Below are 15,257 nucleotides of genomic sequence, written 5' to 3' on the forward strand. Positions count from 1 at the left end.
GGCTGTATGTTTTGATATGTAGTATTTTTATTTTGGGTCTATTTAAAATCTCCATCTTAAACTCACCTGAGATTATTTTTAAAACCAAGCCCATAGCTGCCTTTTCTTGGTGGGTGCCTGGCAAGTCCTTACAAACTGTTTCTTCTGTGTAGTCTGATGATATTTCTCAGGGCTTTATCCACAAATACTGATTTTCCAACATCTGCTGGGTGTCCTACGAATTTAACTTATTCCTGACACTAATTGCCCAATGTAGGGCAGACTCACAGATCTATCTGACCCCTTAAAAAAAAAAAAAGTGGTAGCCCCAACCTACTCACAACTTTGTTAGATTTGACTCCAAAATAGAGGTTCTGAAAGGCCCTTTCTAAGGTCTGAGCGTTATCGAGGAGAACTCGGGAACATATTTTAGCGGCTTTTGTCTGTTATTTAAAGGCATCCACGTCCAGAAGAGCGAGATGGAAGAGATGCACAGGTAAGATGTGTCCTGCTGGGATACAGTGATGGGGATTTCCCCAGGCAGCTCAGAGCACTGTCTCCCTACCACTTCTCTGTGCTCAGCAGCCCAGAACTCTGAGGATCTGCCCCCCGGGGATGGCCCTGCCACAGGCTCCTATTCTTCCCAGGCAGATGGGCTGAAAGGTCTGCAGCATCAGATCAGGCTTGGTCGCTCTGGCAACCTGGCCTTCCCCAGGAGCCCGTCAAGAACCACTTAGCTCTCAGCTCTCCCCTAGAGCCTCCCAGGATTAAGATCTCTGCCAAGACCTTGACTAATGACCAAAGTAGAACAAATGTTGCTCCTCACTCGTTTGCCAGGTAATGACAAAACCAAGACCTTTCCATCAGTTGCCCCTGTGCCAGGATCTGGGAACGTATCTATTGTATCTGTTAACTAACTCCTTCACATCAAATTTTACTTTTATTTCTCTAAGGCATTATTTTTATGTTTATCTGGACTATATCAAATATATTTTAATATATATTTGATTTAATAATTATTTTATTTTAATATAAATGACACATATGTCTTTAATGTCTTTTTAAGTTTCTGAAATAATTATCTTTTGGATCCTGTCTTGGGATTTCTCTGTTTTTGTTCTTTTGGCACATGTATCATCCTTCAGTAGAAATAGAATGTTTGTTTTTTATGTCACAGGTTGCCTTGAAAGTTTTACATAGAATTGAATCTATCCATAATGTATCATGATTATAGTCTCTGGTACTTTTTACTTTTCATCTCAAACCGAAGCATATTATTAGCTGTTTCGTTGCTTTTCATCCTTCTATGGTTTTCTTGCATAACTTTACATTATATACTTCGATATTCTCAATTTACAACAGAATCTCATGACTGCCATTTGGGGTAAGTTGAGAGATGTTGATGAGAAAGTGGAAATTAATTCATTTTGCATGTATTCTCTTTCTACCAATTGTGATAATGTAATTATCTTCACTGCTTCTACAATCCCACAAGTTGTATTTACCTTCTGCAAGTTCGTTTCCTTTCACTGCATAAACTATGTCAATATATGCCAAATGTATTTCTGTCTTCTTCCTCATTTTGGGTCCTGTGTATAATTATGTCTTATTCATGTCTATCACCTTGGAAATCTGAACCTTTCCCTCCCTGCTGCTAATGTTTATTCTTGGCTTTGTCATCTCCATTCCTCCCCATTTCAGTTTTTCATACTTTTATTTATCAAGTCTGTTCTGAAATGGTGGTTGCTGTGGCTCCTCATTTGTTTTCCCAGTTCTGTAGTTCCCCTTCCATTGTACCCCTGTTTTTTATTTTATCTTTGTTCAAATCAGTTTCTCATTAGACTCTCATGTACCAAGTTGGAGATTTTCCTTTTGTCTGCTCAGCCATATTTGCAGATGGAGTCTCTTCTTTCCTCATGGGGTGCTCCTTGTTTTTCCTCAGGTCTCCTAGTGTTCCTTGGCGTGGCTGCCTTGTTCCTTAATCTCTTCTTGCTTTTGTTTGACCTGAACAGCTCTACAAGGTCTATCTATTTCTTTTGGAAAGGCATCTCTGGTCATTCTTCTGAATTCTCTTAATTATTCTTGATTGTGATCACACTCTCTTATTTTTGCCTCTTTGTGAGCTTTGGAGGGGAAGGTCAGCCTGCAGTTCATAGGTCCTGGGATTTCCTGCCCAAGGCTGTAGCAGTGTAGCGGCTGTAGCAGTCTGTGGATCAGCAACTTCACCCTGTGAAGAGATCTGTATTGCTGGTCATTCCTCCATGTCAGCATGGAACTCCACTCACTGTCTTTCATCTGGTTGGTGTCTCAGCACTCTCATGTTATGCTTTCTTTCCCAAAGTGTTTTCCAACCCTTATCCTTAAATTCATCCCTGGTCAAGGCACAAAGGATACTATATCCATTTCATTTGACTGTTAGGACTGGCAGTTGGTGGCGGTAAGTCACTCATATGTGTGTTGGTTGTGCTCAGAAGTGACGCCCAAGAGAGAAAGACCTCTGGGAGCCTTCTGCTGTCTGATGGGTTCTCCGGAGTCATTAATGCTTTCTAACTCATTGGCTTTCTTGAATCTTTGCCCCAATCACAACTTTTTGATCAGCCTGACTTCAAACTGACAGTGTAGATCAGGGAATAGGATTTGAGTATAGGATTTGACATGACATCTCCATCTGCCAACTGTAAGTTGAAACTATCATAAGTGTCTAAAGTGTTTACTATACTTAACCTAGCAACACAGCAGTTAAGCAACACAGTACACTGAAGAGCACTGACTGGCTAAAATTTGCCCCATTACTACCCAGCACCAAGGGAATGCATTGCAGAGTGACTCACCAGCCTGGACTACAAACGAAAGTATAAATTCAAAGTAGGTTTGTTTATTCTTTGTTTGTTTTGTTAGTGGTGGTGGGTTTTTTGTTTTTGTTTTTATCTAAATGTGTAATTAATTACTCATGTACTATCAGAAACTTTTTAGGAATTGGGTTCTTCTGCATATGGTTTGAAGGCATATGCCGGGTGGGGTATGGTCACACTGAGAAAGAGACTGAGATTCAGCCCACATCATTCACCTATCTTTCTTGGCTGTAGCATTTTGATTGTGCCCTTCACACATTACTGCCATGACCCTCTCCTCCACTCACACCTTCATAACGCCCTTGATTGTGTATTCAATAAAATACAGAGCACTAGTAAGCAGTTTCTGATTTGCACCTCTACTTTCTCCCTTTCTTTCTTTCTTTCTTTCTTTCTTTCTTTCTTTCTTTCTTTCTTTTTGTCTTCTTTTCTTACCCTTCCATAGAAAGAGGCAGTTCAATCTTTTGAAGTAGTTTCTGAGTTTGCAAAGTGTACAGAAGCCATTAGAGCTCATTGATGGTGTCTGTTTCCAGACTTTAAGAAAAGCTTCACTCCGGGCAGCGGTGGCTCATGCCTTTAATCCCAGGACTTGGGAGGCAGAGGCAGGCAGATCTCTGTGAGTTTGAGGCCAGCCTGGTCTACAAGAGCTCATTCCAGGACAGGCATCAAAAACTACAGAGAAACCCTGTCTCAAAAATCCAAAAGAAGAAGAAGGAGGAGGGAGAGGAGGAAAGGAGAGGAGAAGAGAGGAGAGGAGAGGAGAGGAGAGGAGAGGAGAGGAGAGGAGAGGAGAGGAGAGGAGAGGAGAGGAGAGGAGAGGAGAGGAGAAGAGAAGAGAAGAGAAGAGAAGAGAAGAGAAGAGAAGAGAAGAGAAGAGAAGAGAAGAGAAGAGAAGAGAAGAAAAGTTAAGTTTTACTGAACAGAAAAACTCAAATTATCTACCACAGAGCTGGGACCTGGATTTTTAGGGTTTGGCCTTAAAGAGAATTAGTGAAGATACCACTTCAAAAAATTGTAAATATTCACGCATCTACCACAAATATTTGTACCCATGAGGCTATGGACCTTGAGGGTGGAGGCAGAGGTTTTCTCCCTCATCTGTTTGGGGGAAACCCGTGGATATGTTACCATTAGGGGTACTGCTGATGTGGGAGCAGGAAAATGAATGCTTCCTGAACTCCTTCAAGCTTTCTCTGTGTCTAGAAACTTGAACAGGGAGAGCCATAAACCATGGACTGTGATCAACCCAGAGCTCAGATGTAGAGGCCATTCAGTTCTACCTTAGTGAAAATACAGACTGAGCTTCCAAACGCCCACTTAAAGCCTGCTGGACCCTGTGATCCGCTGAATCATTTCCCCACAAATCCATATGCTGAGATTCCACTCCCTACCGCTCCGGGTAACCTTATTTGAAGATAAGAACTTAATCAAGTTAAAATTGGGCCATAGCAGTAGGTCTAATCCCATCTGACTGGTCTCGTTAAGAGAAGGAAGGAGGACATAAACCCTCAGAGAACAAAGAGCATGTGAGGTCACAGTCCAGCAAGAAGTAAGGTCTCAGAAGAGGCCATCTCTGCTAGCAGGTTGATCTTAGACTGTCGTCAGAACTGTGGAAAGCTAAGTCACTAGTTGGAAGCACCCCAGTCTTTGTATACTTCCTTATAAAATTCGTACGAAGCTGGAACCCAAGCGTCTGCTGCCCCCTCCATCAGTCACCGTCATGAGAAAGTGTGCCTTAGCTAGACCAGCTAGACCGAGCTCTTTCTGGGCAGAAACCACACAATACTGGGCAATCACAATTTCTTTTTTAATCAGTGACTCCTCCAAAACCAGACAAGTTTTGAGACCAGTACTTGGTGCCACTGGAGTTTCACACAACAGTTGTGTTTGAGCTGGACCACAAGAGGCCTGGTGTTGCTTCTGTTTACTCCACAAATGTCTGCTTTGTTTCTTGGGAAATAGCAGGGAACAGCGAGAGGGATCTCAACGTTGGCTCTGTGGAATGGAAGGAACTGTAGAGACAGTCTGGCTTAGCTTTGCTCTTTCTGTCACTGTAGTCACTAATTGGTATAATCTGGAGGAGCTGAAATTAAAAAATGATTGAAATCATTTTGCTCTTAGTAGCTCTTGTGATGCCATAGTTTTGGGGCCACTGTTGGTCTCTAAAACAACTTTTCATTGGAGGCACAGACAAAGGGATCTTCTGAGGAAGGATGGCATGAAGGCTCAGTTAGAACTCCTGGAGAATGTGTTAGGGCTGTGTTTATTGAAGACACTTCGCTGCCTTGAATCTTTGTTCCTTGCACATCTATATTGCAGGGGTACAAATGACCACCTGGGGAGTTGCTTTCATCCCACTCCATTCTGTTCCCACTAACTGACCACCAGCAATTGATCACCTTATCCGAACCTCAGTTTCCCCACCTTTAGAAAGCAACTGTGAGGTTCCAGAGGATAGCCTAGAACAGAACAAAGTGCACAAGATAGGTAAGCGGTTAGTTTGGGACATGATCCAACCCTAGCACTCCTACAGGCAGACATGAATGTCTTGTTTTTAAAGCCTTCACAGAACCCAGGCTTCCTTTATCCAGTATAACAAACTCTTGCTATCACCATGACATCTAGCAACACATTCTTGAGTGAAAAGGGGAAAGTTTAGATAGATGTTGTCAGTTGCCCTTTTCTTGGTGATATTTTTCAGAATGCAAGTACTGGAAAGCATACATGAAAAGTACAGGAGTTTTGGCGATGACTTCAGGGAAGCTGGCAGGGTCATTCGCTATCACACATGCATAGCAGCGGACACAGTTCACAGAGTGAAATATGTTTGGATACCTGTGGGAAGAGATAAGAAGAGGGAGAGCAGTACCAGGTGTAGCTAGAAATTGGGTGGAAAGTTCAGCGAACTAGCAGCAGGACATGCCGACAAGTGAGGAGACTGTGACAAGGCGGTAGGTGGCCTGGAACGGAGGAGCAGAGGTGGTGCTGTCAGACAAGTCCCCTGGAGGCGGCCACAAGCTGCCACACAGTTTCCCAGAGGGAAGGACTGGGACTACCTTGTGGGGGAAGAGCTGGAATGTCATTGCAATTTCCCTGCTGCCTCCTTAAAAGCAGCAGGGAGCCTCTGGATGTTCTAAGCTGGGCAGAAGTGTAACTAAATTTATCTTTAGAGTATTGACCAAAAAAAAAAATAGAATTCAGTTATTTTCACTCTTTTCATAGAAGGATTTTGCTAAGCACCATACTGTGAAGCTGAACAAGTATGATTGGGATCAGAAAAGCTCCTCCTTAATTTCTCTCTCTCTCTCTCTCTCTCTCTCTCTCTCTCTCTCTCTGTGTGTGTGTGTGTGTGTGTGTGTGTGTGTGTGTGTGTGTGTGTGTGTTGCATGCACTTAAACGTAGAGGTATCTGTGCCTGTCTCTGCAATGAAGAGGGCAAAGGATGCCATCCATTAGAATCTTCCTCTATTCTTTATATCTTACTCTCTTGAAACAGAGTCTCACTGCACTACAAACTCACTGTTTGGGCTAGGCTGGCTGGCAAGCCATCTCCCGAGATCTGCCTGTCTTGGATCCCCCAAATTTTGGGCTCACAGGTATACACAGATATTACCAGCTTTTATATGGGTGCTGGGGATTTGAACTAAGGACCTCAAGCTTGCACAACAAATATTCTTGCCCACTGAACCATCTGTCCAGCCCCAGTTCTCCTTAAGCTTTGAGGTCACATAGGGCATGAGGTTTGGAGGTCAGATTTGGGACGGAGAAGTGCAACCAAGAAGACTTGGGCGATAAATAAACAGCTTCCATTCAAAGCTCCAGACAGGAGGGCACTTGAAGAAAAATCTCAAGGTGATTTTTACAGGTAACAATTATAAACTTTCCTTCATCTTCCAAAAGAGATGTGAACCCTGACCCACCCTTAGTGTGTGTGGACAGGTATAAGGAATACTCCAGTATTGTGAACATTGAGACTTTCCTACAAGGAACATTTGAACAGGCAGAAGGCAGCCATGCACAGAGAGGTATGAGAGGGCTGCTGGCCTTGTAAGGCAAAGTAAAGCCCAAAAGCCTGAGTCTCTAGAATGCAATTAACCAGAGAAGCTTTTTGTTGTTGTTGAAAGCTACTTTAAAGTCTTCTCAGGATCATTCCAACATCTGATTCTTCTGTGTTGGCAACAGCTCATTCAAGTTGCCATTTTCCTGTTTTCGGGCACAATGAGGGAATTTCAGTTATGGTTTAGACATTGTATCTGTCATGTCGGGAGACTCTGGGCCCCAGTTAGGTCTTTTACTTTAGCAGCAGCCAATGGCTTAGCTTTGGTTTGGTATGCTACTCATAATCCTGTTCCAATAACAGTGTGAATCCCAGTCTCTGCTGGGTCATTTTCTCCTGTTCAATTTATCCTATGTCCCAGAGGATTGATCCTATAGTCTCTTCCATTGTGTTCCTAGCCTAGCCTGGCTCTGAAAGTCTCTTCTTGGGGCTCGGGGGTTCAGGTACCCTGTCGAAGAGGTTTCCCTGATTGTATAAGAGATGTAGGAACCCTAGTCAGTGTGGTGTGAGCTCTTGGTGTGAGCAGAAATGTCCTTCCCCTTGAAGAAGGAATGTGTGGAGCTTTAGATAGACCCATTTTTAGGTGGCTCTGGTATCATTGTGGGGTTGCTATATTAGTTTCTGTTCCCCTTACTCTGATCCACTTAAGGAATGAATCGCTTACTTGAGTCCACAGGGGGTAGAGTTCACCATGCTAGTGAAAGGATGCTGATTGGAATGTGAGCTGGTTGCTCACCTAGTATCCAGGAAACATAGAGATGCAAATGATGGTGTTTAGCAGGCATTATCCCTCTGGCCTCTTGGAAGTTGGCATCATGGAGTCAACACTTCCAGTGCACATTTGAGTATCGCAAGATTGGATGCCTTTAGTACAGACCCTGCTTATTATATTTTTTAAATGTAGTCTGCGATTTGAAACATTGTCTTCCAAATTAATTATTTCCCTGTGCTTCTAAAGAAAAGACTGTGGTAAAGCATGATCCAACAGTGTCCTTGTTAAATAATAACCAGAGCCTTGAACTTTGTTAAGAGAAGAAAAAAAGCATGCTTTGACATGCAGAAGTCAGTGCCTACTCCCAGCTGGGCTTCATTCATTTCTTTCTTGATGGACATAAACAATTTCACAGAACATGAACATCAGAAAGGCCATTGGATGCATAAGATGGATCAAAACAAGAACTGTGTCATCAGCTTAACTAAAGTCAGACAGATGAGAACATTATCCAAGTCACAAACTGACCCACCTCTTCTCATCTTGCTCGCATATGTGAGTGTTGCTTTCTTTATTACTGAGATCCTGATGTCTCTATCTGCTTTGCCTTCCTTCTGGAAGAGAGGCCTGGAAGTCGTTCAGCACAGATTCTCTGTTTCTGAAGGTATCTAACCTAGGGCAAAGCTTTGCTTCCCTGAGCCTTCCAGTGCTGAGCGCTCACAACCGAACTGGAGCTTCTCTACCAGAGCAGAAACACCCCTGTAACAGGCCACAAGGGAGCCATCTTTCATGGGGATTTATCTATCTAATGGACACTCCGATGCCTAAGTGCCTGACTCACTGGGGTCCTCTTCCTGCCAGGCACTTGGTAGCCTTTATGGAATTTTGCCTGACCATTATTCTGGCATTGGGAGGCCTACCTGCTTGGAGTTCTGAGAAAATCCACCCAATCACAACAGATCCTAGGCAGGGAAGGCACCATGTTCCAGGAGAGTGGTCCTCAGTCCTTGGGTCACTTGAGGCATGAATGAATAGTTGGGGTGGGGTTAAAGATATACCGATAAATTATGCTGGTATGTGAACAGCCTAATAGGTCACTTTATGTTCATGATCAAAGACCTGAATGAGCCATTTACATGAAATTGCAGTCAGGAAGGAAGCCTGATGTATTAGTCTGGAAATATGTGTCTAGACTCGTAGCTCTGGACATTGGCTTGAGCATTCCAGGTGTGACAGGTTACTTCTACTTCTCAGGAAGCAGTGTTTAATATGTTGTCCCCATTCGACCTTCCCCAGATCACCAGGCACCATCCAAAGACCATTATGAACTTTACCATATTGACTGAAACATCACGTGCATGGTTCCCCTGTGTACATTGAATAAAGTCTCTTTGTGTCCCAATTTGTTTCACTGTAGGAATCTTCATGCTTGTCTAGCTGGAGGGCATCCTCAGTGTGTTCACATGCTAAGATAGACTAATATCCATGAGATCTTGAGTACTGTGTAAGATTGCCTGCATAGCCCATCTTCATCTACCCACCAACTCTCCGGATTGCGTAACCTGAAGACAGAACCTTGGTATTTGAACCCTAGGATTCATGGGCACTCGGGGTTTTAACTTCTAAACTAAGACAATCCTTGCATCTTTCTGCAGAGTCCATCTAGCAGTTGCCAAAGGAATAACCTTATGAGAATTAATACACTTTCTTTTATTCATTCATCAGACGATCCTACCACTGATAAGTGAGAACTACCCAGTTATCTTAACTCCTCAGATAGGTACTCTCTGACTTTCCATTATTCTTACTTGCATTCAAAGGACATTTTTGCGATAGCAAAAGAAATATAATGTTTACTACCAATTTATTCATAGAATTTCAAAAAATTTGCCAACGCACATATTGACATAAAGAACAAACAGTAGTAAATAAAACTGAAGTCTCTGGTTACTGAAGCACTAAAATTATGCTAAGAAAGAATTCAAAATCAGGGGACCTTTTGATATCTGTTGGGGCCCGTGAGCTATAGTCTATGTGCTACTGTATCTACAATGATGATGGAGTTAAGAAAGCTCCTGAAGACATACTCAGGTCTGCATAACCTTCATCTGCTTTCCTGAGTGTGAGCATAAAGGAGACACAGCCAAACATGGAACATTTGTTCTTTGTGTGGTGATAGCTAGCAAAACTCCATTTTATGCTAGGCATTCATCTTGATACTCATTAGCCATTTGTCTTTGACTTCAGTCCCTGGGAATAGGTTCCAAGTAACCCTGACTCAGTTACCCCAACCCAGAAATGCATAGCATGATCTACTTGTTACGTTATGACAACTTCTTTTTTTCTGACTTCTGTAGCCTCTTTGTTCAGACATTCAGTAGCCTTGACTACCTAATCTTGGCAGAGCAAATCAGCTCCTGCCTTGCTTGTGCAGAGACCCAAGGTCTTCTTGTGGTTTTTGCCTTTAAAAGTCCTTTTCTCACCTGGCCTTCTCATGGCAATCTCAAGTGTGGCTCAGAGATTATTGTCCTGGTAGCAGTAATCAGTGAATATTTTATTTATAACTAGATTGAGTCTGTGGTCCTTTCCAAGGGATCGTGTCCAGTATCACAGACACTCTTGTGCTCCAGGATTTCACAACTGAGCTCATCCTCTAAAGCAGTCACCGCTTCTCCTGGCTTTATGCATCTGAATACAGTTTTTTTCTAGCTTTGCTGTATCGGTAGAAGGGAACCATAGGGCCCTGGACTATAAAATAGAACAAATATTGAGTATGGCATATTAGTGCTAGGAAGAACATAAAGGGTTGTGCTTGTGAAATTTGCAATTCTTTCGGTTCCTTGTGTCATTTACTCATAGTGGGATGATTCTCGGGGGGGGGGGACAATTAAAAACTAAGCAGGTAGAAGTGATGTTCTAAACTTAAGAAGGCTTAGTTTCCTTTCTGCATGCCATTCCTGGTTGCTATAAAATTGGCTGAAAGTAGGAGAAGTTAGGCATCCTGCTTGTGAAATAGAAATTTTAGGGATAGCTAAAAGAGAACCTAAGAACACCATATATGACAAGAATTCCCATATGGTAGAGTACAAGAACTTACTACTAATTTCTTTTTAAATTGATTTTATTGAGCTATACATTTTTCTCTGCTCCCCACCCTTTCTCTCCCCTCCCCTTCTGCCCTCTACCATGGGCTCCATGCTCCCAATTAACTCAGGAGATCTTGTCTTTTTCTACTTCCCTTGTAGATTAGATCCATGTATGTCTCTCTCAGGGTCCTCATTATTGTCTAGGTTTTCTGGGATCATGAATTGTAGGCTGTTTTTCTTTGCTTTATATCTAAAAGTCACTTCCAAGTGAGTACATATTTGCTGACAAGTGGATGGATCATATTGAGTGAGGTAACCAAGACCCAGAAAGAACTTACTAATTTCTTAAGTGCAGTTCCAGGCAATTGCCTGGAATTGTATGACTGTAGGCTTGAACCAAGTTGCTTCTACCTACAACTGCAGGTGTATAGTCTGGTATTGAGGCTGGCCAATATGGAACACCATGAAAAGACCAAAGCTAAGAATAATAGAGATAGAAGATGGAGAAGAGGCCCAACTCAAAAGCACAGAAAATATATTTAACAATATTATAGAAGAAAAATTTCCCAACCTAAAGAAAGATATGCATATGAAAATACAAGAAGTTTACAGAACGCCAAAAAGACTGGGCAAAAAAAAAAGTTTCCTCACCACATAATAATCAAAACACTAAACATACAGAATAAAGAAAAACTATTGAGAGCTGCAAAGCACAAAGGCCAAGTAACATATAAAGGCAGACCTATCAGAATTACACCTAACATCTCAATGGAAACAATGAAAGACAGAATATCCTGGTCAAGTGTTACCCAAAAATTAAGAGACCATGAATGCCAGCCCCAGGCTACTATTCCCAGCAAAACTTTCAATCACCATAGACGGACAAAACAAGATATTCCATGACAGAGCCAGATTTAACCAATACTTAGCTACAAACAAAATACTAGAAGGAAAACTCCAACCCGAGGAAGTTGACTACATCCACAAAACCATAGACAATAGATGATCTCACAACAGCAAATCCCAAAGAAGGGAAAAACACACACAATAACATCATCAACAACTAAAACTAAAATAACAAGACATAACAATCACTGGTCATTAGTATCCCTTAGTATAAATGGACTCAACTCACCTATAAAAAGACACAGACTAACAGATTGGATGCAAAAACAGAATTCATTCTTCTGATGCATACAAGAAACACACCTCAATCTCAAAGACAGACATCGCCTCAGAGTAAAAGGTTGGGAAAAATTTTTTCAATCAAATGGATCTAAGAAACAAACTGGTATAGCTATACTAATATGTAACAAAATACACTTCAAACTAAAATCAATCAAAAGAGACAAAGAAGAACATTTCATAGTAGTCACAGGAAAAGTCCATAAAGAAGAAATCTTAATTCTGAACATCTGTGCCCCAAATGCAAAGGCACCCTCATATATAAAAGAAATACTTCTCAAGTTTAAATCACACATTAACACCACACACTAATAGGAAACTTCAACACCCTACTATCACCACTGGACAGGACTGTCAGACAAACTAACAGAGAAATACGGGAACTAACAGATGTTATGACTCAAATGAACTTAACAGACATCTAAAGAACATTCCAACTAAACATGAGAGAGTGTACTTTCTTCTCAGCACCTCATGGAACCTTCTCAAAAATTGACCACATACTAGGGAAAAAAGCAAACCTCAACAGATACAAAAAAGAAATTGGAGCAACCCTATGTATCTTATCACATTACCATGGCTTAATATTAGAATTCAACAGCAACACTAATCCCAGAAAGCCCGCAAACACATGGAAATTAAACAGTGCTCACCTGAGTCATCAATGGATCAAGGAAGAAATAAAGGAAGAAATTAAAGACTTCCCTAAAGTTCAATGAAAATGACCACACAACACACCCAAATTTATGGGATACAATGAAAGCAGTGTTAAGAGGAAAGTTCATAGCACTAAACGTCTACATAAAGAAGCTGGAAAAATCCCACACTAGTGAATTAACAGAACATTTGAAAGCTCTAGAGCAAAAAGAAGCAAACTCACCCAGGAGGACTAGACAGCAGGAAATAATCAAATTGAGAGCAGAAATCAACAAAATAGAAACAAAGAAAACAATACAAAGAGTCAATGAGACAAAGAGTTGGTTCTTAGAGAAAATCAACAAAATAGATAAACCTTTATTCAAACTAACCAAAAGGCAGAGAGAGAATATCCAAATTAACAAAATCAGAAATGAAAAGGGGGACATAAGAACAGACATGGAGGAAAACCAGAGAATCATCAGGTCATATTTCGAAAACCTGTACTCCACAAAATTGGAAAACTTAAAGGAAATGGACAACTTTCTGGAAAATATCACCAAAATTAAATCAAGACCAGATAAACAAATTAAATAAACCTATAACTGCTAAAGAAAAAGAAATACTCATCAAAAGTCTCCCCACCAAAAACAAAAAAACAAACAAACAAACAAAAAAACCACCAGGACCAGATGATTTCAGCATAGAATTCTACAAAAGTTTCAAAGAACTAATACCAATGCTCCTCAAATTGTTCCACACAATAGAAACAGAAGGAACATTGCTAAACTCTTTTTATGAGGCTACAGTTACCCTGATACCCAAACCACACAAAGAAATTACTAAGAAAGAGAATTACAGACCAATCTCACTCATGAACATTGATGCAAAAATACTCAATTTTTTGATACTCTGATACTCGGATTTGGAAAACCAAATCCAAGAACACATCAGAAAAATCACCCACCATAATCAAGTCAGCTTCATTCCAGAGATGCAGGGATGGTTCAATATATGAAGATTTATCAATGCAATCCACCATATAAAAAAACTGAAAAAAAAAGATTATCTCATTAGATGCTGAAGAAGCCTTAGACAAAATACATTTCTTCATGATAAAGGTCTTGGAAAGAGTAGGGATACAAGGAACATACCTAAACATATAAAGGCAATATACAGCAAGCCAACAGCCAATATCAGACTAAATGGAGAAAAACTCAAAGCAATATATAGCTCAATAAAAACAATAAAAAATATTTTTTTAAAAAAATGTGTTCCCTGATAGTATGGTGGTCGGTATATGAAACAAGCCTTACCGGAAGAAAAACTATGTTGAAAGTTCTGGTTCCTTCTGGAACCTCTAAGGGAGAATCTGTTTTGGATCCCTTTTCATCTTTTAAAAATCATCTTTGTTACTTGGTTCATGGTCTGTTCTGACATACCATTGCCTTATCCTCCCCAACTTGTTTTCTTTCCTGATGTAGCTCCTACCTTAAATGCCAGGGGTATGTTCCAAGATAGCCAGTGAATGCAGGTAGTGTGTAACCCTACATAGACATGCTATAATGGCATGACATCTGATAAAGGACTATCCAGTAGACAGCATACACAGCATAGATGTGCTGGATGAGGAATCACATAGACCCAGGCGTGATGGAGCAGGGTGGCATTAGATTGCATCATGATACCCAGCTGCTGTATGATTTTAAACATATGAGTAAGGGAACTTTCCACTTAACGCTTACAGATGGTAGTTGACTGCAGTTAACTAAAATCTTGGAAAGCAAATCTGAGGTCAGTGGGGATGGGGGAGACTGGTGTATAGTTTCTCTCCATCTCATAGAAATCCAATCATGCTTTTGTGTACAGTGTTGTCTAGTTATTTCCTCCAAATTAAAACATTCTCTCTCTAGGGGGAAGAGAAACCTAAGCCTGAGAAAATTCATTAAATTTAAAAGTCCCACGAAGTTTGTGAAACTTACAAGACTCAGGAGTCCCCTTTGTATAATGACATAAATAATTGGATCAAGGAAAGGAAACAGTTTGGTGAAGCTCTCTGTAAACTGGGGAGGAAATCCCACAGATGCAACTTTCATGAATCACCTGTGGGATAAGATTTGCGGTGATGTACCTGCCTTCGAGCCACCCCCGCTGTTGTGAGTAACCCTTCACTTCTGCTTCTCTAAGTAGTACCATTTGACAAACTACACTTGGGTGGAAATTTTCCTTTGGGCTATCATTTGGTGCTCTATCTGGAGTGAAGAGATGTTTCTTTACATCTCCCAATGAAAATGTGTGCCAGTTGGTGCCGGGACAGAGACCAATGGAACAAAAGATATTCTGAAGAGGAGCCGTTGCGCAACCATTGTGATGACTGAGGAGAAATGTGACCAAAGCTAATATGGCTCAGAGTGGAGCAACAGTGGGGCAGTTCCTCACCGCCACCATGTGATAGGGGTCGTGTGCCTCTTTACTGTGCTCCATAATCCCTAGTATGACTGATAGATATGCAATGAAGTTTGAGCTGTCTGAAGGTGGAGGGTATTTGGGGAAGATTTCTAGAGTGGCCATTTTCCTTTATATGGTATGAAGTGGTACATCTCACAGATGAATAAAATCTGTCTTGTGTATATAGGCAATCCCTCAAAATGACTAATGGACTAGAGACTATATTACAATCTCTGAAAATAGTGCATACAAGACAGGATTGCAGGCAGTTGTGTGGCCTTAGCTGTCGATGAAAAGATGTGT

This window comes from Myodes glareolus, chromosome 24 (genome assembly GCF_982192425.1).
Source record: "Myodes glareolus chromosome 24, mMyoGla1.1, whole genome shotgun sequence".
NCBI lineage: Eukaryota > Metazoa > Chordata > Mammalia > Rodentia > Cricetidae > Myodes > Myodes glareolus.